A 22,350-nucleotide genomic window follows, 5' to 3' on the forward strand; every position below is an offset into this window, starting at 1 on the left:
CTTTGTGAGGGGGCACAGAATGAGCATTAAGCCCTCGAAATAAAAAATCCAGAGAGTTCCCATGGGCTTCCTGGTCCATGAATCCTTCCCTGTTCATCCCTATCCAGCTTTTCCATCTCTCCCTTGGACTCAGTGACAACAGGAAGCTCACGAGGCTCTGAAGTTTTGTCATTAAAAAAATAGATTACAAGGACAAATCTCGGCATCACTGTGCCCTGAACAACTTCAGACCTCAACAGTTTCCAAAAAAATTTTGGCTTAGAAACTGTATCCCCACGTGCCACAATGGAAAATACTCACTTTTAGTTATGAGACTTCTTTTGACTCCAATGAGAATCACAAAATCTGTCAAAAATGCTTGGACTTTTTATTTTTTGGGCCTTTGTGCAGCAAAATTTGGGAATCATCGCTCCAAAAGCATTCCCATTTCCAGCTGTTGGAAAACACAGGAGAAAGATAATAAGGAAAAGCATTATTCAATGTTTTGGGGTCTTTTTTGGTCAAATATTTTCATTGTGTTGTAATTCATATCTTTAATTAATCCAAATAAAGCCTCAAAGTCCTGAAGGGAGGAGTCAGCTTTGAGGACACCTTGCCAAAACTTACAAAATTCCTCTTAAATTTAGCGTTTATTAAATCATAACATACAATATAATACAGGGCTTAAAAAAAAACCAACATTTGAGATTGTGTGAGGATGGAACATCTCTTCTTACAGGAATTTTGACGAACTATGGGAGAAGAATTCAGCATTTTATTTTCTGTCCACTTCCCCACTCTGGAGTTAAAAAAAAAAAAAAAAAATCAATATATATATATTTCTTCTTTCAAATCACAGTTGGCAAAATAGATCCACATTTTTGGGGGAGAAATTGCTTTAGCACAAATCATCTCTATCAAATGAGATTTCAAATATCTTGTTTTTCCAAGGTTTTCATGGCTGCTCATATAATACAGTTACTCTATAGGAAGAGTTATCCTCTGTCCTGGATTTGTTGACATAATCTTAGCATCATATTTCACATTTTGGGAGCTATTTTGGCTACAAGTGTTTAGCTGCTGCACTTTGGGGACTTCTGAGGTTGGATCTGCTATGGAAACGCCGTTGACTGATGGCCAACTCTTCAAAAGAGAGGCACAAAGATAATTCCATTTCCCACAGCTGACGGGCAGCGGGATAGGAGGAATTTTAACGGATCTCACTGTGGAGGCGGGCACGTCAGGAAACTACTGGGAAAATGCTGATTATTTCACCTGTTGGGGGAAAATTGCCTCAGAGGGAACATTCGGTGCTGCCCTACTTGCCGGGGACACTTTGGGGAGTGTCACGGTGACAGAGCAGGGAGGCAGCACAAAAGAGCAGCCAAAGCCCCACTGAGGTCACTGACAATGGGATCACGCAGGAGGGGAGGAATAATTTAACATCAGGTATTATCTGGAATCTATTGTCCTGCGGTGTGACATCATTTTCAGCAGGATTGGGAACACACAGCGTTTTATGGGGTTACATCTCAAACACGCCACGTTTTCTTTTGCCAAGTGGGCAGGAAGGCACCACCCAGGACAATCAAACCTCAAAATGCTTTTGATCATCGATACAATTTGATAATTGGTTTTTGAGACACCCCCCACTTGCAGAGCTGCCTCCAGGCTCGGGGGTCCCCAAAACAGGGAAGAGCTGGAGCTGCTGGAGAAGAGCCCAGAGGAGGCACCAGGATGAGCAGAGGGATGGAGCAGCTCTGCTGGGAGGAAAGGCTGGGAGAGCTGGGATTGAATCCCTGGAAGTCCCCCAGGCCAGGCTGGACAGGGCTTGGAGCAGCCTGGGACAGTGGAAGGTGTCCCTGCCCATAATAGGGGTGGAATGGGATGAGTTTTAAAGTCCCTTCCAGCCCAAACCATCCTGGGATTCTATGAAGGAAAACAGGAACTTTGCAGTTTCAGTCCCACTCCAGGGCTTGTGGATCTCTCACATCCAGTTTTTTTCCCTCAAAGACCTGGAATACCCATGTGTCAGCTGAAGGCTCCACAGCCCTGTGCTGCTGGGACAAAGCAGCAGGAGAGGCACTGAAATTTCAGATTTTAATATTTTACTATTTACTTTCTTTCTGCGAAGAAATGAAATTTCACAGAACTGCAAATTAATTGGATTTTGTCTGCAAAAAGACAGCAGGATTTGATTTTTTTTTTCTCCAGATAGTCAGAAATATAAAAGAAATCCTTTTACTCCTAAAACAGGAATTATCACTGAGTAGAAATAAACACATTTTACAATTTATGATGCACCAGTTTTTAAGCTTCTGAATCAAAACACTGCTGCTTGATGTTGTGCCTTCCTTCACCTCCTTTAAAATCTCTTTGTCTTTGTAGCACAAATTTCTTTCTCTTCTCTCTTACAGGTGGAACAGGGGTTGATAGCAAAAAATTAATCTATTCAACAGCAGCAGAATTTGTCAAAGCTTGATCTATGGCTCACTTTGCCTCTGAAAAACAGCTTTTCATAGAAAGTTGATGTGTTTTTTTCATTACTGAGGCAGCTCTCTATTTAATACCAGCGTTCAAACATGTGCTATTGATTCGTGTATTGGAACAATTCTTACAGTTCAGGCTGGCCTGTGGATTTATTAAACATTTACTGGCATTTTCTCCAAGGTCAAGGCCATGCAAGTGCATGGGTAAAGCCAGTGAAACGTCACGGTTCTATATTATTTAAAACTAAGAAATACTTAAACCACACACACACACACACACACACCCACACCAAAAAAAAAAAAAAAAAAAAAAAAAAAAAAATAGAGAGCAAATGGATTCATTTAAACCACATTTCATTTGGGATGTGTTTATGCCATTAATCTGAACCTAAATTCAGATGTAGGGTTTGAAGACCAAATAAATCTGAAATACCTTATTGGCTTCAGCCTGGCTCCTCTGGATCCACCCTCACTGCTGAGAGGGGAATTTCCCCAGCTGAAGACAATTCCATGCCCAGTGCAAGATTTAAGGATCTCAGTTTTGAGCAAATTGACCCCAAATATGACAGGAGATCTGGGAACAAAAACTCCTCCCTGAAAGACAGAGAATCACAAAATCACTGAAGGTTTGGGCTGGAAGGGACTTTAGAATCATCCCATTCCACCTCCTGCCATGGACAGGGACAATTTCCACCATCCCAGGGTGCTCCAAGCCCCAATGTCCAACCTGGCCTTGGACACTGCCAGGAATCCAGGGACTGCCACAGCTGCTCTGGGCACCCTGTGCCACCCTCACAGGGAGGAATCCCTTCCCAATATCCCATCTAAACCTCCCCTCCTCCATCTTAAGGCCATTCCCCATTGTTCTTTCACCCTTTGAAGCACCTCCTGTGTCCTCTCCAGTGAGCACTGGATGTTCCTGGGCTCATTTCTGGTGATCTCATTCCCTGCTGAGCATTCCAGTCCCTTCCCGGGCTGTGCAGGCAGTCCATAAATCTGCTCTGGTTTTATTGACAGGACCTGCAAAGCAGGAGCACAGAGATTGTTCAAAGCCGCCTTCCACCCACCCCATCCTGAATATGGAATGATTTTTACGGGGGGGGGAAAAAATCCTCAGGAATTCACAGAGCAGCTTGGCAGTGGTTTCTTGTTCTTGTAAACAATTTTTGAGGCGTGTGAAGAGCTGCAAATGGCTCTGCTGTGAATCGATGCCTCTCAGGTATAAAAGCATGTATTGTCACAGGATAATATCTCTGCTTTTCCCCTGGTTGTTTTTTTTCAATACTGTCAAAACAAACGCTCGGCTTGAAAATAATTCTCGCAATATTTTGGATTCCCACTTGCACGACGGATACGAGCAAGTCAAAATGAGAGGGATTTGTCATGGCAGAACCAACTCCGGAACTAAACAGGAGCCACATCCACGCCAGAGCTTTGTGTGCCGGGGAATCAGCTCCTGAGCAGGGAGACAGTGGGGACGTTCCAGGCGCCACGCTGGATGCAAACATCCAGATCGGACACGATGACGGAATCCCTGCTAAGCGAGAGAACGTTTTGTGATGTTTACAGAACTAAAGAGGGATCAATATCCCAAAGCTTTGCCACAGGATTGCGTTTCCCGTAATGATTCAAAGTCCCTCCCACCAGTTTCCCAGGCAGCCTTGAGCCCATTGTCCCTTTGGTGTGGCTCTTCCAGAGGGAATTTACAGGCTCTGCTTCTTCCACTGCCCTTTTCCCCAAAATTTATGCTCAGTTTGGGTCTATCAGTTTTCCTTGTAACTCTTTCCAAGAGGGAGCAGATTATTTCAAAAGCAAAGTGCAATCTAAGAGTTCAGTCTGGTGCATTAAATGACATTTCCCATAAGGAAAGCTGATGGCCTTTCATGAGTAATAAATTAATTGGGAAAACTAATTAAAAAAAAGCCAAGGAACATGGATGCAAGTCTCAGAGTTTAGGAGATTTTAACCATGAGGAGCAACAAGGAATCAAAGCAGGCACCAAAAAAATGTAGAAAAATAGGAATTATATTGCTGTAAGAAGTCTCGGATATTAAAATATTTTTGAATTCTCCTTTAGTGCAAAAGCAACTTAAAGAAAATGCTTAACCAAATTCACCTGCACAGGGCCATTTTTTAAAATGGCTTTAAAATGTTATGACAAACCCGGGCACAAAAGAACGCCTGTAATTTTAGCAGATGATTACTAACTGTGCTAATTAAGTAGCTTTAATTGACTCAATCCAAGTCAAGAGACAATTCATGTGCATATTGCTGCAAGACTCAGCAATCATCATTTCCACAAAGTAAGTTTAAGTGAGTTATCCTGCAGCTTTTATTGCTCCCAGTCTGTGATTTACGGATCCCCAGGGCCATGGGTCACTGCTGAGGCACAGGAGGTAACCAGGAAAAGTTTGCTCACTGTTCCTAAACTTTCCCTGGAAACTTTGGAGGGTCCCAAGATTGTGGAAGATAAAAAAGATATATAGTAATGGAGGGAATATATTTTATGATTTAGTATTTTATTAAGCTTTCTAAATTTCTGAATTTGAAATATCAAACCATACCTTCTTATTTTCCCCTGAAGGATTCCTATTTTTCTGCCCTTCTTAATTAAAGAGATGAAATATTAAAAATTCATTTAAAGGCACAAAACCAAAACATTTTAATTTTTGCAACCATTGCGTCTAAAAAATAATTTCCATACCTTGAAATGTGACCTAATCTTATCACTGAAAGTGGACAGCTTAAAATCATGGAAAGGTTTGGGTTGGAAGGGGCGTTAAGGATAATCCAGTGTCACCTCCTGCCATGGCAGGGACACCTTCCACTGTCCCAGGTTGCTCCAAGCCCCAGTGTCCAGCCTGGCCTTGGACATTTCCAGGGATCCAAGGGTAGTCACAGCTGCTCTGGGCACCCTGTGCCAGGGCCTGCCCACCCTCACAGCCAGGAATTTTCTCCCAAAATCCCATCCAGCCCTGCCCTGTGGCAGTGGGAAGCCATTCCCACTTGTCCATGAACAATAAAACGCCATCAAAAAAATCAATTAACCAGCGCCATCCCTCTACACCAAACTTTGGGTGGCTAAAGACACAGTCCTAGAACAGGGAGCATCGAGGTCTCTCATTTTCTGTTGTCTCACGATCTAGTGGAAGCTTCCCTGGGATATATCCCAGTTCTGCTGGATCGTGATGCCATTGGTAAATTGATTTTTTGATGAGGTTTCATTGTCCATGGAGTGACAGGAAACAGGGAATGGCTTCCCTCTGCCAGAGGGGAGGGATGGATGGGATTCTGGGAGGGAATTGTTCCCTGTGAAGGTGGGGAGAGGCTGGGCTGGAATTCCCAGAGCAGCTCTGGCTGTCCCGGGATCCCTCAAAGTGTTCAAGGTCAGGTTGGACAGTGGGGCTTGGAGCAGCCTGGGACAGTGGGAGGTGTCCCTGCCATGGCTGGGGTGAGATAGATGGGATTTCATCTCCCTTCCAACCCAAACCAGTCTGGGATTCTGGGATCCATCCCCACAACAACTTCACATTTACATTTGAAGCCTGACGAGAACAATTAGTGCCTCCACTTCCCATGAAATCCCTGCATGGATTTGCAGCCTGGTGTTTTATTGCCGTTCCTTCCCTCCAACCTGGATGCATTCAGCATTCCTGGCAGCCAGCAGCATAAACCTCTCACTCTTTTATTTGCACTCCCCAGCTCTCTTATTTATCTTTCTTTTTAGAAATTTCAGGCTCAGAAGTTTAACAGAGCATTTTAAAGTTTCCTTCCCAGGTCACCACTGAAAGGACCATATTTTCTCATTTATAGCCAGTGTTTTACAAGGGATCAAAACCTCCAAATTGAGAAGATAAAGGTCTTACCTAAAGATATATAAAAAGCTTTGTACTAAAGGAACAACTTTAAGGCTCTTTTAACTCAAACAAATGAAAAATCTCAACTAAAAGTGCAAATATGTAAAAGTAGCTCAGTTATTTCTGAATCTCTGAACTTTTACTGTGATTACCTTAGAAATTGTTTAAACGTATTTATTTATGGTTTATAGTCTCCTCTAAAAGATAGAAAAACCAAACTATGGCTATGGTTTGTTCCCACTTACTTTTTAAATGCTTTTCTTTTTCCTAAAAATATCCCAGAAAAAAAAAAAAAAAAAAAAAAAAAAAAAAAAGTGGTGGGTTTAATTCACCCGCTTCTAAATAAATAAAATGAGGGAATAAATTCACCTGACATCTACTTGTCCATCCCCGAGGAATGTTCTTCTGTTCAACCCCACAACGTTCTTTCTCCTCAACAACTTTCTGTGGGGGAAAACAAAAACATCAAATTAAACTCACCATTTTTAACATAAAGACCTGCCTCCCTCTTGGTTTTCTCTTTAAATATGGTGCTAAAATTTATATGGGACAAGACTGACAAAGCTGACACCACATTCTCCTTTTTATTTACTGGTTTTGGGAAGGGAAAGTCACAGTTTTAGTCAGCTGGGAGCTTGGCAGGGCAGCTTCTGGTTTGAAAATCAACAGATAAATAAGTAAATAAATCACAGCACTGTCCAGATTCAGAATCCAGCTGTCAGGGGTGATGTTTTAGTACCACACCTCTGAAGTTTTACAACCTTTCCCTTTTTTCAACCTTATTTCTCCCCGTTCAGCCCAGGTGAGGGAGCACAGAGCAGCAGGTGATGCTTTTTTCAGCATGAGGAGCTGCACAGAAAAAGAGAAGGAAAAAACCCTAAAACCACAGGGAACAGCTGCAACACAAAACTGAACCGGGGCAGAGCCAGCCAGGAAAAACCACTGGAGCAATGAGAACGTGCAACAGCTGCAAGGAGGAATGAAGAGGGATAAATGAATGCAGGTAACACCTTGCCAGAGTTTTAGGGTTCATAAATAAATAAATACAGGTAACACCTTGCCAGCGTTTTAGAGTTCTGATGAGAGCAGTCATTGCAAATTGACTTTGCTCTCTGTGCTTTTTTGGGTTGTGAATTCCAGCCATTTGTTCCCTCGGCTGTTTGCGGAAGGAAATCGTTAGGTGTGAGGAGAAGGGCAGTGCCTTTGCTTGGAGGGGTGGGCTCTGGGGTGGGATGGGTTTGGCGCCTTGGGGATGGCGACAAACCCAAAAGTCTCAAGCTGCTGCAGAGTTTGAAAGTGGCCAATAGGCTGGAAAAGGCTGCAGGAGCTGCTGGGTTCTGGCAGAGGTAAAAAAAAAATGTGGAATAACACACGTGGGAAGGGAAAACCAGGAAAGAGACAACACCTGTGTGAGAAAGCAACTCCTTTTGCCTGAAAAATTGTGTTATATGGCCCCACCAGGCACTTTCCAGCTCTTTCTACCAGATATTCCTGGAGAATTATTAAAACTGCCTCGTGCCGGAAAAGATGTGATTTAAAATCAGAGAGAACTGACAGAAGCTCCCTCCCTTCATCCCCAGAGCCTCAGGCTGGGGTTTCAGCAGCACATCCAACGCTGGCAGATGGCCCACACACCACTCCCCACAAACACTTGTTCTGGAACAAAGATTTGCAGAGGTCCAAAGGAATCCCATTTTCCCTTCCCTGAGCACACCCCAGAGCACCAGACCTGAGGGTTGGACTCACCTCCTTCAGCAGACAGCTGCCCAGGAGCCCCCCTGGTTCAAGAGCATGAATAATATCAATAAATTGGGCTGCTCAGCACGGTCCTGCGGCAGCTCACACGCTGCTGGGGTCAATAACAAAGATTTCCTCTAATAGGGTTGGGATAGGGCAGGAGCACAGAGCCAGAGCAGAGGATTCACACCAAGAGAGCCCTTTGAGCAGCTCCAAAGTAACGAAATGCAGAGCTGCTCTGTTTTCCCAAGTGGAGCAGAAAGGAAAGCAAAAATATTAATTCAAAATGTGAAAAACATTGATTATTGTTATTTTTGCATTGGCCATGACTCATTCTCTCCAAGCAGCACCAATTCTCTTTACCATCCACATGTCCACACACACCTTAGAAATCCATATTTATGAACTTTTTGGGGTCTGTCCCACAGACCAGAATTATTCCCCGGCCTCTCCAGTGACCAGAGTACAAAGACGGAAATAGGATTTTGCCACGGCATAGGAATTCTGGCCCACTGCTCTTTGCTGGTTTTCAGCTGGATGTCACTTTGGATTACCAACCTCTGCCCAAAGTGCAACACAAGCCCAACAGACCGATCTCTGTACTTCTCATAATTCTCCATGCACTGACACTGGATAAATAAGACAGGTAATGTTCTAACATACCTACAGTGACATAAATCGGAAAAAATTAATCTTTCTTCTTCACCAGCAATCAAATCCCATTCAGAGCTGCAATAAGCCTTTAGGGTAAACACTTGAAGACTGGAGGATGAGTTAAGGGTGTAAAATTTGGCTAAGTAATGAGTAAATAGGTGCATAAACTGCACATAAATGTTTGATGAATGAGCTGAAGTAGGGAAAAATGATGTAAGGTAACGTAAGGGAGCACAGCTTAAAGGGAAATATCTCCTTGACAGTGACATATTAGATTGTGAAATTAGATTATAATATCAGATTGTCTCTCAAAGGAGGAAAGAAGAACATTACCATTTAGATAACCTTAGATATGGTTGGAGAAAATAACCCAAAACCTCAGGCATGCAGCAAATATCCCAGGATTTGAGGGGACAATCTGGAAAACAAATGGTGGCAGAGTCCTGTCTCTGGTTTCACAGTTTTCCTGCCGTGGACACCAAGGAGATGACACACACATATGATCCATCTACATTTAAAATATATAATTTATACAATGCTCTATATGTTCGAATTGCAAGGACAACTCTGTGCAGAGGAGAGGCTCCTCAAGCCAAGCTTATTGAGATTCCAAGTACACCAGACCTCACTCTCCTCACAGGATCAAGAATATTTCGAGGCCAATTTGCATTTCATAGCCAGGGGCATCATTTGCAGGTGACTGAACAATCAATTAAAACAGCTCGAGCAGGTTTTTCTGTACAGATTTTTTTTTTTTCCTTTCATAGAACCAGGTCATTGCTGCTAATTCACATGGTTTGGGGCATTTTAGACATTAATAACACCAAGTTCTCCTCGAGATTTCTGGTGCTGACGTATGGATTTACATTTTTTTTTTTCCCCAGGCAGGTGGGGGACTGAACCCACCCCTCCCACCACCCCCGGACATTGATCAGCTTCAGCAGGGTTATGGATCTGTGCTGCTGCAACTGCTCTTAACTTCACTAATTAAAATTTATAAACTCAGTGCAGACCAGAAAGCCATCGCAAAAAGCACCAGCAGTGACTCCATAGCCTTGACTTTGCATAAAAAAATCCAAGGCTTTGAGGGTGGGAAAAAGGTGGAGTAGTTTGCCCAGAAAGGGCAGGGATGCCCCAATCCTGGAAATATTCAAGGCCAGGTTGGAGAGGCTTGGAGCAGCCTGGGATAGTGGGAGGTGTCCCTGCCCATGGAGGGAGTGAATGGGATGGGATTTAATATTCCCCTCCAATGAACCCATTCCAGGAATGGATTTGGAAGCCTGAATGGATTTTGGGATAACCCTGTCTACCTTGCACTGGTTCAAGGGCAATCAGCTCTTGGTCCACATGCTTTTTATAATTTATTTTTTTTTACAATTTCTCTCAGTTTTGTGTTCTGATCAAGTCCAGCCTCACTCCAGGAACATTGTCAGCCTTCAGAATTTTGTAATGCAGACACTCTGCTTTATTGATTTGAATTTAATAATTAAAAGCACTGTCCTTGCATTTACAAAATATAAACATTTAAAGCCTCATTATTTAATTATGCCATCCATTGCTCTAGTAAAGCAATCAAGGCAATCGCTGGCCACTCAGATATGTAAGGACATGTCAAAAATGACTCCTTTTACAGTTCACGAGGGAAAAAAACCTGGAACTGGGAACATTTTTGCAAATCAAACATCTCAGTTAAAAATGTCACTCCGTATCAACTGATATATTTTATTCTGGACCTGACAAGTTTAAGTAAGATTTGTATGTCTGTTGAGCCATGTTTGAAACCCAAATCAATTTGGAAGCAGCAAAAAATTCAATTGCTGTCCTTTGCAGAATGTCAGAGTATCGCCCTTCTGCAACCGTGCTGCCAAAAAAAATAAGGGAGAAAAGGTAAAGGAATGGAAATTGCGAATGGTCCATAGATTTTTTTCTTTTTTTTCTTTGTACATGACAGGATAAGTGAGAATGGATTCAAATCAAAAGAGAGCAGGGTTAGATGGGATATTTGGAAGAAGTTGTTCCCAGTGAGGTTGGGGAGGGACTGGCACAAGGTGCCCATCCCTGGAAGCATCCAAGCCAGCTGGGACAGGGCTTGGAGCACCCTGGAGAGTGGAAAGTGTCCTTGCCCATGGCAGGGTGTGGTTATTTTTTCAGATTATGGGGATTTTTTTTCTGCTTAAATTGTGTAATTCATGATTTTCAAAATTTCTACAGCTTCTATGTTTGTGTCCTCCCAAAAGCCTCATGAATTTCAACTGAGCACACAAGTCTAGGAGGAGAACAGGGCATGAAAAAGGCAAAAAAATCCACTAAACTACTTAAAATTTTAGTAAATCTAAAGGAGGGCTGAATGCATTTCACAACCTCTGTTCACCAGAATACGAACGAGTTCATCAAAAACATGAAACCATTTGAAAGAAATCCTGGCAGGGGGTTGGAATAGGACCTTTAACATCCCTTCCAACCCAAACCACTCCTTGATCCCATAATCTGAATTTTCAAATGAAAAGAGGGAGTATTTGGCATGTTTCTCCACATCCACTGTGTTACTTCTAGAAATTCCAAGCGCTGCTCCTTCCCTGTGTGCCGTGGACTCCTCTCAGGCGCCCAGGTCAAACCAAACCTCACCTCTCCACGTTTTCTGTGCTCAAAGCACCGTGTGGAGCTCCACGGAGTGAGGACCAGCAGCGCTCCGAGGTGTCCCAGGCAGCCCCACCTCAGCCTGCCCCGGGCTGGAGGAGGGAGGAAGGAAGGAGGAAACTTCAGAGGTGAAGTCGCTATCATTAATTTTCTGTGTCTGCACTTTACCCACGCAGTCAGTTTGTCATTGAACGGGATAATTTACTCTCCTCTCCACAGACTTCTGAGCAGCCAGGTAAGAGGCTGGGGTTGTTGCAGAGTGGGCAATCCTGATGAGAAGGCAGAAAAATCAGCGCCACTGCAAACCCCCCCCTCGCTCGGAGCCCCTTCTTCCAGCCGGGCTGGAGAAGAGCTTTCCATCAAAGCCAGGAGAAAATTACACACGATTTGAAACCTCCATCTGACCTCTTGTTTCCAAAGGGTTGTGGCTTAAACCTCTGGGTCCTTCCATCTTCCTTTGTTCCCCTCAGAAGTTCCCTTTCGGGCGGCCTCCGTGGCTCCGGCCGTGCTCTCGCGGCAGCTCCCTCCTGCTCTGCTGGGACACCGGCGGCTCCCTGACCTTCCCTTCAAACAAAAAACACACAAAAGGGAAAGGACGAAACCAACTCGAGCAAGAGGAACGCTCGGAGTGGGGCGGCGAGCATCACAGAGCTCCGGCAAAACTCCCTGACTCAAAACATCTTTAACCCTCTCCCTGCAGAGGAGGTTTGGTCCTTGCTGTGCCAAGGAATAGATTCCATATCCTCAGGTGGATAAGCCCGGACAAAACCGTGCTGGAACAAAGAGAAAAGCAACCAAAATCCCACATCAGGGAGGTTTGGGTATCTAAATAAGGAGGGAACTGACCTTGAAAAGGAAGGTTTGCCAGAAGTACTGCTGCTGGAAAAAAAAAAAGATCAGGAGGAGCAACTTCCTACCTATTCAGCTTTATTGCATCAGCCAGAGGACAAATTCTTGAGCTGTTCTTTAAAAGACAAAGCTTGGGAAAAAAATAGAAAAAATTTAAGTGTCGACTACAGTATTAAAAGTGAGGTAATTTTTAACATGGAAGTATCTCAGAAAACACGGGAAAAATAAAACTGTTATGAATAAAACTTTTAACAGTAATCTTTAAGCATAATAAGGGGGATAGTGAGTCGTTGTGGGGGATACAGACATCGGAGCGTCTCCTAAAATAAATCCATTTTAAGAGCACAGGCTTCTGGAGATGTTCAGAAATCACATTTTGCATCTTACTCCTCGATAATGTTCAAGTCTGAGTATAATAACCCAGCTCCCAGCGCTGTTTTCTCCCTGCCGCAGCCTTTTCATTTTACGGCCCCAGTTAAGCACCATTTCTCGAAGCTGAATGGAGCTTGGTGCTTCCTCTGCAGAGATTATTTTCACAGCAATAATCCATGTTTTTCATTTGCAATATCAGCCCATTGCTGATGAGGGAATATAACCAAAAAAATAGCGCATGTGAAGGGGCATTTTCGTTTTCCATCTATTTGTTCGCTTTTAATTTCTCAGACGTTTTTGAGGAGGGAAGATTGCTGAGGGGGAACCGGTTTTTCCTGTGGTGTAGGGGCTTTGAGTGGGGTCAGTTTGAGTTCTGAAGTTTTCACCCCATCCTTTGAATCGTCACAGCCATAATTTGATGTCTGGGGTCATTCTGGTTTATTTTTACCTCATATGGCTTGAATTGGAGGTACTACCAAGTTTGGGTCGAATTCTGCCAGAAGAAAAAACATTGGCATCATGAGGAGCCCCAAGAAGGGTGAAAGGTCCTTTTAAAGCAACAGGAGTCTTGTTCTGAACTAATATTAGGACTTGAAGCTAAATCTTGTCCTTTTAGGGCTTTTATTGAGAAGTAGGAGAGCATTCAGAGAGAAAACGAGCCCAAGATCAACCAGATAAATTCACCAGAGAGAGAAGTTATTGAGGTTGTGGAGCATGTAAATATTCAGTGAAAGTTTTCCAACCTCCTTGAACGCTGACCTTGGAAATTCCACGGAACCATCTGCTCCTGGAATCTGTATGATCTCAGGACCGGGGAATATGAATTTCCTAAGGGCTGGATTCTTGCAGGGGGAAGCAGAGCCAGGGAAGCATGACCAACAATTTCCCAGCCTGGAAATCTCTGGAGTTATCAGCGCAGATAGCGAGGGGAGGCTTTACGATGTGCGGGGCAGAGCTGATTACAAAACTCACTTCAAATGGATGCTAAAACAGGGAGAGACGGAGCTTGGCTGGCAATCAAAATTTAAATAGAGCATAAAAAGCTGCTACTTTATTATTTCACGAGGAACCTAAAGGAAAGTAATCAAGAATACTTGTATACAACTTATTGTAGTAAAAAAAAAAAAAGAGAGAAGGACTGTAATTCAGATTTTGGAATCCAGCAGCTTTATGAACTAAAGCAGCAATAAATCCAAAAATAACAAAATGAAATAGAATTTAGGAAGCTATTTAAGGACAATTTGAATTAAACAGTGTATTAGTGAGCATTTGAGTGAATCTATGTATTTTTATATCGCTCCAGCTCTTGGTTGGGTATAAACAGCAGGATAAAACAGGAAAGTTAAACTCCTGGAAATCACAATTACTGCATTTTATAACGGCAATTTATATTTACAGTGTTCACTGCTCAAAGCTGAAATTGTGGCAGCTCTATCTCTTTCAAACCTGTTTACTACAAGACACATTTCCTGAAGGTTTTACGCTCAGTCTCCCATAAATATATCCCACAAGGATGACCCCAAGGCTTCCTCAGGACACAGAGTTTTCTCCAGGTACAGGGGGATGTTTTACATCCCTGCATCTGGTTAAATTCAAAGCAGAAATATTTTGCATATGAGTTATTATCTGTGATTTCACACGAGAGCAGAGAGGAGTAGAGTGGTTCGGTGAAAGGCCCCTCCTGGAGGAATGTCTGAGCTGGGATCTCAGGGTTCCTGGACCTTTAATCCCCACAAACAGCTGGATGAGAAAATCTCTGTGGGATTGGGGTGTTGATCACACATTAGAGAGAGCAGGGGGAAGGAAGGCAGGGAAGGACAAAGAGGAGGGAGAGGAATTTCAGTGTGCTCTGAACACCGTGTCAGCAACACCAGCCATGTCAGTTCTCAAAGGAAACTGATGGTAGAATCATAACATTAAATGAAATTAAAGTTGCAAAAGACCTCCAGGGTCAAGTCCAACCTTTGACTGATCACGACCCCACCCTAAACCAGACTGAAAAGTTGCAACCTCTTCAACATTCCCAGGGATGGGGACTCCATCACTTCCCTGAGCAGCCTGTTCCAAAGCTCAGCCACTCCTTCAGTACAAAAAAATCTTCCTAACATCCAGCCTGAATTTCCCTTGACACAATTCCTATTTCCCATTGTCCAGTGGCTGGTTTACTGGGGGAAGAGATCCTCCTCACCACGACCTCCTTTCAGAGCAATCATTGCAGAAGTTTTATAGAAAATAATAGGTTTGGGTTTTTCTTTTTTTTAATCAGTAAAGACAAAACAAAACAAAAAAATAAAGTTTACCTTAAGCATAAAGGTTTCCTCTTCCATGAGAATAGAAAGATTGATCAGAGCTGTTATTGAACTAAAATTGCAAAGTGCCTTAAAGTAAAAGCTGTGTGTGCACCTGACCTCACCTCAGAGGTGACTTGGACCAGGAATGGTTGAGCAACCCAAACTCCATAAAAGCAGCGCCTCAAAGCAAGGAGGGAAGCACCAGCACACCGTTTCACCCCCGTATTTTAACTGGAAAGCTCTCCAGAGATAAACAGGCAGGGAGAGAGGGAGGGATTAGCCTGTCTTGCGCCTCTGGCAGAGACTTCAGTCAGCGGAGGGAAGGTGCGAGACATCAAAGCAAACTCTCCTCTGATGGCAGTGGTGGCAGCCCACACCTCGTTTGACATCTGTAATTAGTGTCTGGAGGTGCCGGGGAGTGAGGGCTCTCAGCTGCAGCCTTTGTAAGAGACAACAAAGAGCCGCTGGAGATGTTTCTATTTAGCCTTGGCGTACTCCGGGTTTTCAAAGCAAACACAAGTATTAAATACAGCGCTATGAACAGACCGGGGAAGGGGGGAGGCCAAGCAGAGCTAAGGCTGGAGCCAGAGGACTGCAAGAGAGGCTGAGTAATTTCTTTTGTGCTTTGGTTTCTTCCCCTTCTCTCTCTCAGTGATTATTAACCTGTTCCTGCCTCCCGGAGCAGCCACATCCCCACGATTCTGGTGGATTCCCATATCCATCATCAGCCCGAGGCAGCTCTGCTCCTTCCCAAGGGGACTGGGATGAAGGCTCGAGGCTGGGGGCCTTTCCTACACCTCCCTTTCCCAGAAGGATCCGTGCTGGTCCCTCCCAGCACGGTCAGGACCTGGCTCTGTGGGGTTTGACAGCTGCCAACCCCGTGAGTGACACTGAAAGGAGCAAGCAGGATTGCCCAAAACGCTTCTCCCCTCCTGGCTTTCACATCATGGAACTCGCTGAAACTGCAGTGACAGCAAATGTTTGTCACACACGACCAAAAAAAAAAAAAAAAGGAAAAGAACCCTATAAAACCCACAGAGAAGCCAATAGTTGTCAGATGAATTTCTCCTCCATTCCTCAGCCAGAGACTGTCTTAGAGCAATCAAAGGCCACCAGGAGCATCAGCTCGTGCTCTTTTCTCCAGCAATCTTATGTTTCATACCCAGAGTCATCTTGTCTGTAGATTTAGAAGTAAAAATTTACATGAGGCGTCCTCAATTTGTTATTTTCGCAGAAAGGTTCTTCCCTGCGAGTATTAAAGGTCTGTCATTCTCTACTTTCGAGTGGCAAGAAAATAGAAATGGGAGGAAGGGGAGAAAAATGAAATCAGGAGAACAAAAATTTAGGATGAATAGCAGGAGAAACTTCTATTTCCTAACAGACAGATACGATAAACTTTGAAATAACAAATTAGTCAAAGCACCAGAAATAAACTACAGAGAGCAGCTCCTGTCCTGGCAGGAGACGAACTTGTGGCAGAGCAGCTTTTATCCATCTCCAACTTTAGATTGCACCAAGGGAAGGAGAAGAGGGTATGGATATCAGAGGAAATTGCTTTAGGGAATTCAGGCTCACTATCAGCTCTCTGTCCTCAGGGATGTGTTTATGAAATGAAAAACACCTCCTCGAGCTGCCGTAATGGCAAAAGGAAAGAGAAGTTCCTGTTCGGGAGATAATGTTTGTGAGAGAGGAGGGGACAGTGACAGAAGAAAGTCAGATTTTCCCAGCTAGAAATGGCTCTGGTGTGACCGGGCCAGCAGGAACCTGGGACAAGCAAGAAATCTTTGTTTTAGGATTAATTGCCAGCTTTCAGCAGCACAGGGCTCCCATCAGCGGGAAGCCTGAAGAGAGAGATTTCTTGAAACGCAGCTTTACCCTCATGGTGTCCCAGGGGCTTCAGAAAAGGAATTGAGGCTTCCTAAAAGAGAAGGATCCTAAGTATCCATTTACCATTTCTGTGGGAGGGCTGTCATTAGAATATTGGGGTATTTATTTTGTGCAGAAAATCAAAATAAGGAGATTTCTAAGAGCTTACCTGGGGAAAAACAAGGAGCTCGTTTTTTCTTGAGGGGAAAAGCAGCATCCTAAAATCTGCTGGTGTTTGGAGTAATGCAGGAAATCGCTGAGGAGATGTCCTGAGCATCTTTGGGGTGTTTGGTTTTCCATCTCCATCTCAGAGTTAGTTTGTACTCCCTGGGGACAAATCTTAGTCAGGGATGACACGGATTTTCCCAGATTTCCAATAGAGTCTCACAACACCAACACCAATAACAGCCTGGTCTCCTTGCTGTGCCAGCATATTTTTCCATGTCTGTGCTCCTGGGGAAACAGATCCTGAAGTGGCAGAACATAAGGAACAACCTTTCCTGCAAAATGGAAAACCAAGAAAAATATTGCTTCCCCTCAAAATCCCCCGATTTTAAGGAGCAGGCCTCCCACAGAGGTGGTGCAGGCAACAGGAGCTTCAAATGGGATTTCCCAAAGCCAGAAACCTCCAAGTTAAAGAACTCACCACAGAGGAAATGTATTTTTAGCACTTTACAGATGGATCGATTAATTTAGATTATCCCCTTCTGAAACACTGCAGAGATTTCTCCTCAGAAGTGAAGTCACTTGGGCCTCCAGCGAATTTCACATCAATAAAACAAGTCATGCTTCTCCTGCAACTTTTATGATTACAACCATCTCCTTTCCCCCTTCTTCTTTATGCCTTTCTGCTCCCTCCAGCGACCTCAGCTCTGTCATTGCTTAAGGAAAAAAAATGAAGATTATTGAGATCTGAGCTCCACAAACTGCTCCTCCTTCACCTGCTCCCCCAATTCTCCTGCTGCTGGGATCTCCACTCCCCAGAATATTCTTCGGATGAAATCTAAGGGCCAGTTGTGTCAACTTTCCACAGTTCTAACCAAAAAAGGGCTGGGATGGATGGGATATAGGGAAGGGATTCTTGCCTGCGAGGATGGGGAGGGGCTGGGATGGAATTCCCAGAGAAGCTGTGGCTGCCCCTGGATCTGTGGAAATGCCCAAGACCAGACTGGACAGGGCTTGGAGCAGCCTGGGACAGTGAAAGGTGTCCCTGCCCATGGCAGGGGTGGCACTGGATGGTTTAATGTCCCCTCCAACCCCAACCATTCCATGGCCTTGCTGAGGCCCCCTGTGTTGGGCTGGGATCGATTTCTCACCCAATCCCATCTCACCACTTCCCATTTAAGTCCCTCAATTCCCTTTCCACTCACATTGTTCCCTGCTGGAGTGAAGGAGAGGATAAAAGGAGCTGGTGTGTGGTTTGGGGACTCCTGCCAAGAGCTGAGAGCTGCTGCAGGACCACAGACCCATCCCACAAGGACAGCAGAGCTGCCGACAGCCGCAGCCTTCGGGGGATTCATTTGGCTTTAGACCCCCTTTTGCAGATCCAGAACCGATTTTTAAGCTTGGAATTCAATACCTCCCGACACTAAATCTCCCGTTTTCCAAGCCCACAAGGACCAAATCTGCAGTTCATATTCCAGGTGCTAATTCTGTGCCTCAATTTGATGAGTTTTACACGTCCCCAAATTGAAGCAGAAGCTGAAACCCGACACCTTTTTCCATCCTGTTGCCTGTGGAGCTGAACTTTTCCATCAGCATAATCCCAAATGGAAATCCCATATTTTCAGGTGATACACATTTATATAAATAGGGAAATATTAAAAACAAATTTGTTCAGCACGTTAAAATCCTGCTGTTAGCAGCCAGAGGTAATCAATTTGTCGTTCCACAAAAAGCCAATGTGCCTGGAATGAAGCAGCTATTCTATTCCTTACTTTTCCCATATAAAAAACCATTCTGGGATCATGCATGAGGGCTCCTGGTACAAGTGATGGGATTCTTCCAAGCATTACACGGCATTTCAAGAAGCATTAAACTCTTACCCTCCCATTTTTAGTTCTTACATGTTTCATCAAAACCCCGATTTAGAGTGAAGCGGTGAACAACAGGGTTCCAACAAAAAGGAGTTTTCAAAAATAGGTGGCAAAAATCCCAAAGGATGAGATACAACCCACCAAAACTGTGAAGTATTGATTGCAGTTTGAAAATATGGAGCAACGAGGCAGTAATTTACAATTAAATACCACATTTAGCATGCTGGGTGTTCAGAATACAACTCAATAACATAATTCATTAAAAACTCAATAACATAATAACCAATATCCCAGGGAAATTAATGTTAATATTTAGCCTGTTTATTAATGGCTAAAAATGAAGCTGCTATAAATTTGCATTGGAGTAGTCAGTAATGATGCATTACTCTTATTATTTCCCATTTAAAAATTCATTTTTTTGTGCATTGTACCTGGATTCCCAGAGGTACAGTTTTGTCCTCAAATGCATGGGTAGAAATTTCTGGCATAATAAACCAAACTAAACAAATAACCAAGGAAAGCCACCAATCTTTGCTGTGTTCTGAATTCACACTCTGCACTGATTTGTTTTAGGAAGAAATTACTTCCTAAGCTGTTCATCATTTCCATGCGAACCAATTATTCAAAATAATTCCGTTTCTGCTCCCACCTCCCAAAGCCTCACCGGGCCCAAACTGGGGATGAAATCCCCAAAAAGTCCTTTGGAAGGCATTTTATTAAAGTGTTTAAATTTCTGTTCCTGTTGTATATCCTCACCACTTGTCAAAAAGAGATTTTACTCACGGCTGGAATCTGTCCGGGGCTGCTTTACATCACAGAATGGGAATCACTAGGGTTGGAAAAGCCAAGGCCATCACTCACCCATTTCCCCAAAGAGTCACATTTCCACAACTTTAAATCCCTCCAGGGATGGAGACTCCATCCCTGTCCTGGGCAGCTGTGCCAGGGCTTGAGTATTTTTCCTGAAAGAAATTCCTGCCGGAATTTTTTTTCCTGAAATTCAAACTAAACCTCTCCACGTGGGAATCTCTGCTTCCACAGCTTGCGGCAGCTGTGATATTTGTGGAGTTTGGTGTGGAATCTGTGTTTTGGTCTGAGAGGAGCAACTGTTGGGTTTTGTAGTCACTTCCCAGCCCTGTTTCTCCCTGTGGATGTTTCACATCCCATTTCCTGCCGCTCTCCCTGCCCACTCCCATCCAACTGCAAACACATTGACTCATTCATCCCGGCTGAGGGCTGAGAGAAATCCTATAAAAGATCCCACTGATACAAAGGCTGCAAATGGGAGAAAATTCACACCCCAAAGGCTTTTCCCACCATGGAATAGAAGTTATGTGGAAGGTAAAATTACACTCTCATTAATACTGAAATTATTCCCGAGGCAAAAAAAAAGTTTTTCTAATCTAGTTTTTGTCTGTTGGAGAGTAAGGGATATTTTGACCTGGCAGGGAGGGATAATTTGGTTTTAGGTTTTCTATGCCTGATGTTTTAATGTTTGCTTAATTATGAACTTCTCACAGTTTATTCTCATTTTTCCCTAAATTTTGGAGATGAATTGTCCTCTTAAGCTCCTGAAAGATGCAGTGGGAATTTAGAGCACAAGTGCAGAACTGAAGGAAATATTCTATGGCACCAGCAATGGATCCACTGCAAATTTCAGCCTTTGTGTCCATTTAAAAAATGTGAATTTCAGGAAAACCTCCTCTTTGAACCAAGCAGGGTGATCTGCTCTCCTCCCATTCCTTGTCTGCATCAGATTAGGGACTGCCACAAACAATTTTGCATAAAAAAATAATTTGAATTTCATACCCTGGGCGTTTTGGAATAGGAATGATGCAAGTGCTCATTCCCTGAGTTATCCCTGCCTTGAGTTTGCTCCAGATCCCTCATGCCCATCAGCTGAGACGTGTGAAAATCAGGCACGAGGCTGTCCTGCCACATTTCCTCCAGCTCCTGGGAATTAAAACCTTTCCTGTTGCTCTGTTGGTTTACATTTTGTGCAGCTGTAAATTTATTCCTTAGGCAGGAACTGAAATGGAACCTGAAAGCAGAATTTTTGGCCTCTAGACTGATTCATTCCATCAAAACATGAAAACCACGGGCTGCAGCTAACAAGGGAAATACCTGTATCACCAAAATGAGAAGTTTTCCACGGTATGAGATTCTGGGTGTGAAATGCTCCAAGTGGAGTAAATCCTAAATTGAATTTAGTACATAAAGTTCAATGAAAGCTGCCAGCAAGAGCACTTTTTCCATTATTATGTTGTGTCCTGAAATTACATGAAATGAATAAGTACAAAGATATCAAGAACTACAATTTAAAAGATAATATCAGCTGAAAGTCTGGCTTATTTTGCTTGATCCAAAATTAAATTTGAAGAGCTGATTGTAAAGATAAACACTACTAATTATTTCAGCCACTAGGAACAAAACCTTTACCTTTGCTTTCAACCCAGGCTTCTTCCTGCCCCAATCCTCTCCCCTCCAAGCTTTTCTTCCCAAGTCAGGATGAAAGAGGTTTTCATGGATATCCAGTTATTCCCAGAGTCAGGTCCTGTGGGACAGAGGCCTGGTGGTCCCAGGGCTGAGCAGAATGAAGGAATATGGAACAAAGGAACACAAAATTTGGGGAATGTTGGGATTGTTGGCTGACACAACACATGCTGGGAAGAGAAAGCTTCCAAGGAATTTTTTTAGATGTATGTGGGGGTCACAGCAACCTCAAAACACAAATCAACAAACAGAAAAGGAAACCAAAGGACCTCCTTCGATATATGGCAGCTCTTGTTTTGTCACAGCACAACAATTTCTCGCCTCTCTCTGAAACACGGCTCCAAAGAGACAAAAATACATCTGCTGACTGTCCTGAAAAGAAAAATTTATTTGTTTCAACACAAGTTTCTCAGCGTTTCAAGCCCCTGGCCTCAGCCAGCCCCCAATCACTGACCTATAAGTGATTCCCTTGCCTTGGCCATGGCACCTTGGGCTCAGGGTGCACAGGGAGCAGCAGCTTCACCCCGCTGCCAGTGCCACCCCCAGGAAGGCCAGGTCTGCCCTCCCCTTTGCCAACAGAGTGCTGCACTTGATATTTCTGCAAGCACCTGGGCTGAGCCCCCACGTTCTCCACAGGGTTCTGCAGCAGAAATCCCGATTCCCGTGAGCCCGCTCAAATTTCACAACCTCTGTTCAAACAAACCCCTCGGATTATTCCACTGCAGCTCCATCCCTCACCTCCCTCCTGCACAGAGGGAAGCAGTTAGAATCCAATCTTTACATTCTGATTGCCACAAACACTTTTTCCTTTTGCTGAGCGTGTCATTCCATCACTTCCAGCTCCCTGCAGTTGGCAATATCCATCTTTTTCAACCAGGGCATGCAATAATTTGTACAGGGCATGGCTCCTGTACAAATAATCAAGCACAGCTCCAAAGATAATGATGTTTTCCTCCTGCCATTTCTCACCTGGGGTGAAGGTAAGCATGTAAACCAGATGTTTCGGGAAAAAAAAAAAAAAAAGCAAATGCCTAAACTCGTGACCCAGCCAAAACCTCTTCTGGGTGTCTCAGGAGCTGGAGGAACATCC

The 22,350-nt window shown here is 43.8% G+C and overlaps 2 long non-coding RNA genes across 3 annotated transcripts; both read right to left on the reverse strand.

Annotated features, from left to right (window-relative positions):
- Positions 1–299: 299 nt before the first annotated feature.
- LOC120757266 (uncharacterized) lies at positions 300–3,783 on the reverse strand. Its single transcript, XR_005702438.2, has 3 exons — positions 3,354–3,783; positions 2,902–3,062; positions 300–433 (listed from the first exon to the last, which is right to left on the reverse strand). It is a non-coding gene; the product is annotated as an uncharacterized LOC120757266 (long non-coding RNA).
- Positions 3,784–16,924: 13,141 nt separating this feature from the next.
- Positions 16,925–21,625, reverse strand: LOC120757326 (uncharacterized). Of its 2 annotated transcripts, XR_005702463.2 has the most exons (4): positions 21,530–21,625; positions 21,207–21,351; positions 17,378–17,612; positions 16,925–17,231 (listed from the first exon to the last, which is right to left on the reverse strand). It is a non-coding gene; the product is annotated as an uncharacterized LOC120757326 (long non-coding RNA). The 2 variants fall into 2 exon arrangements; XR_005702462.2 differs by having other exon boundaries at positions 21,207–21,619.
- Positions 21,626–22,350: the final 725 nt, after the last annotated feature.

Source organism: Hirundo rustica, chromosome 10 (assembly GCF_015227805.2).
Source record: "Hirundo rustica isolate bHirRus1 chromosome 10, bHirRus1.pri.v3, whole genome shotgun sequence".
NCBI lineage: Eukaryota > Metazoa > Chordata > Aves > Passeriformes > Hirundinidae > Hirundo > Hirundo rustica.